Source organism: Empidonax traillii, unplaced genomic scaffold, assembly GCF_003031625.1.
Source record: "Empidonax traillii isolate 1590-97213 ecotype Southwest subspecies unplaced genomic scaffold, ASM303162v1 scaffold506:size517526, whole genome shotgun sequence".
Lineage (NCBI taxonomy): Eukaryota > Metazoa > Chordata > Aves > Passeriformes > Tyrannidae > Empidonax > Empidonax traillii.
Window position 1 is genome coordinate 237,779 of NW_020955699.1, and position 2,809 is coordinate 240,587.

The window sequence follows — 2,809 nt, forward strand, 5'->3', positions numbered from 1 at the left end:
AAGCACCGGTTGAATATCACATCCGCAAAGTAAAGCTTTCAAACACCTTTGTGAGCCTCGGTTGAAGAACTGACTTAATTATCAACAGTCAGACTGCGTCCTTGGGACATACAGCATGTTTACTGAAAACAAAGTAAGGGAAGATGTTTAAAGTGAAAACAGTGACAGCAAAAACCCACATGAACTCTTGACTTGACGGCGAGAACATTTGTAGGGCACAGACAAAGCAGCCCAGGTGCCAGGATCATCTGCTCAGCGCTTGGCAATGAGACACCCAGGCACGAGGGACCTGCCTGCAACCCTCGTGGATTACAAAACACCCAAACTGGCACTTTGTGAAGCCTCATCACTGCAGGGTACTCTGGGATGGGAAACTCACCCTCCCCCCACCCCAGATCCTGTACCACTGGTACAGGTGTGTCCTGTGCTGTCTGCTCAAAAGCTCCAGATAACTCCTGTTTTCTGATCTTCTGCCCCTTGCTCCAGGCATTGCTCCTTTGTTTGCCTTCCCTTGCCCTGCATCTAGAGCAGAGATTACAAGCTGCACCATCAGCAGCCCAGCAAGGTCTAAGTCATAAGGAAGGATCTGAGTCATCTCCCCAGGAGAGTATTTTAGCCATACATCATTGTTTGTTTTCAGGCAAACCCATACAATTATGCAACATAAATTCTTTTAAAGCATTTGGGACTTCAGTTCAATTTAAAATCCTGTAGGCTTTATGGCCAGTGTGAGTGATTACTAAATGTGTGCATAGAAATGAAGACTGGGGAAGAGGCACGTGGGGAGGATTAAAGGGCATATGGAGTCTCATGCACACCCTTGGCAAGCTCTGTCCAGGCTGAACCAGAGGATAAGAGAGCTGAAGAGCCCACGTCAAAAGGTGGGTAATGATATTTATGGCTCCAGAGCACAGTTTTGCTCTCCCAGTGCAGTGTTTTCTGAGAGCACAAGGCCTGACTGCGATCTCCTGCGAGTGCATTTCCACGGGCTTCAGTAGAGCCGGGTGACTTCGCCTAGATTAACTCCTGATTTATGCTGGCTTAAATGGGAATGAAAATCTGATCTATTTCAAAACAAGACTCAGTTACAACAGGATAGAGGGAGACATTAAAATGTCTCCAGTCTAAGTACTTTCTCTCTCCGGGGAAGTGTTAAGGCAGAGGCATAAGGCTGAGTGTTTGCCCCCGGTGCCACAGCCCTGGCACCTTGAGGCCATTCCACTGCCCACTCTGTCACAGTTGCAGTGGGGCTGCGGGGAAGTCACAGCCATAGCTGAGATGCTTTTACCACCACTCTCTGCTTCCTTCCCCTCTCAGAACAGGGGATTACACACGGGTCTTGTCCCTTTGACCTTATAGGGTGACAAAGGCCCTTGTCTCACCTCCCTTTTCCTGTACTTTCATTAACAGATGGAACACAAACCACCCCCTTCCAGCACAAATTCCATGTGAACCGTTCTGGCGTGAGCAAGATGCAAACCCAGGTGTGTAACCTCAAAAGCTGCTCTGCACCCACATCCAGCAGCAAGACCTGTCCACTGCCAAGGGTAATCACTGGGGCTCACATGACAGGAGGAAAATGGGAGGAAACACGGACTCAACTCATGTCCCCAGTGCCCAGCTCAGCCTTGGTGTTCCTTGGCGCTGCCTGCTGTGCTGGAAAACATACTGTTATTAAAATATTACCAGGAGCAGGATGAAAGAAATCTGTAATTCAGCACTTGCAAAAAAACCCCAAATCGTTAACAATATTTTTAAAATTTTTATTATTATTATCATCATCATCACTACTATTTAAAGACCCCGTCGCACTGTTGTGTCAGCCTCAGCCACCACTGTACAAACAAGGTCTTGGACCTTGGGAACTGCAGGGAAAGCTGGGAGCCAGGGATGCAACAATGGAAAGCAAAGAAAGAGATCCCAAAGCTGAGTTTAACGCTTTCTTTAAAATGTACTCTCATGATTTTGAGAGGGCTGGCAAATAAAAAAGAGTTTGCAACACCAGCTACCTATTTATTTCTCTCAGTATTATTTTTTTCTTCTTTTTTTTTTTTTTAAGGGAATACACAGACAGATTTGTATCTCCACATTCATTTCTTACTTACATAGATGTATACTCCACTGAAGCTGGGGGAGTTATTGACAACCGATACTGAGGCAATCCAAGGCCAGACCCTGACCTATTGATTTCCCCGAGATTGCACAGGACGTGTGCAGTTCATTGCAGAATACAGTCTTTGTTTTGTTTATTACTCAATATATAACCATGTGGAATAAAGGACACCGCCGAACTGCAGAAAATGCCTGAGGATTTCTCTTTAATTGAAATCAGGACTAGGAACATCCTTGCAAATCAAGAGCAGTCAGCCTTTGAGAAAATTCACTGCTTTTGCAAAGTTTACTTTCAAACAGGATTTAGTTTTAACTCTTTGTCTCTCACACCAGCTCAGCTAAGTAACTTCTAATGATTTCTCTGAAGAGGCTGCGTGATGCTCAGTAGTCTGGAAGCTTCCATGCACAACAATTGCTGGGCAGGATTCTTGTTTATACTAAAACTGTGAACAGCAGTTGACAAAAATCAAGTGCATGTATTTATTAGAGATATTCCTGAAATGGGCCCAAATCCATATTTTTTAAATCAGGTTTTTGGTTCAGTCCAGTAAGAACCTACGGGCTCTCCTTGTAGAACCGTGGCCTAGAGCTGAACTTTACTTAAGTTTGATGGTGCTTTAGATTAACTTTTAATTCAGAGCCCTCTAATTGCAATGGAGAGTGCAATGCAGAGAGCACTTAACTCCATCAGCAGTAT

At 44.9% G+C, this 2,809-nt stretch overlaps 1 long non-coding RNA gene across 1 annotated transcript; it reads left to right on the top strand.

Annotated features, from left to right (window-relative positions):
* Positions 1-571: 571 nt before the first annotated feature.
* Positions 572-2,478, top strand: LOC114064000. Its single transcript, XR_003572666.1, has 3 exons — positions 572-881; positions 1,411-1,484; positions 2,110-2,478. It is a non-coding gene; the product is annotated as an uncharacterized LOC114064000 (long non-coding RNA).
* The last annotated feature ends 331 nt before the right edge of the window (positions 2,479-2,809 follow it).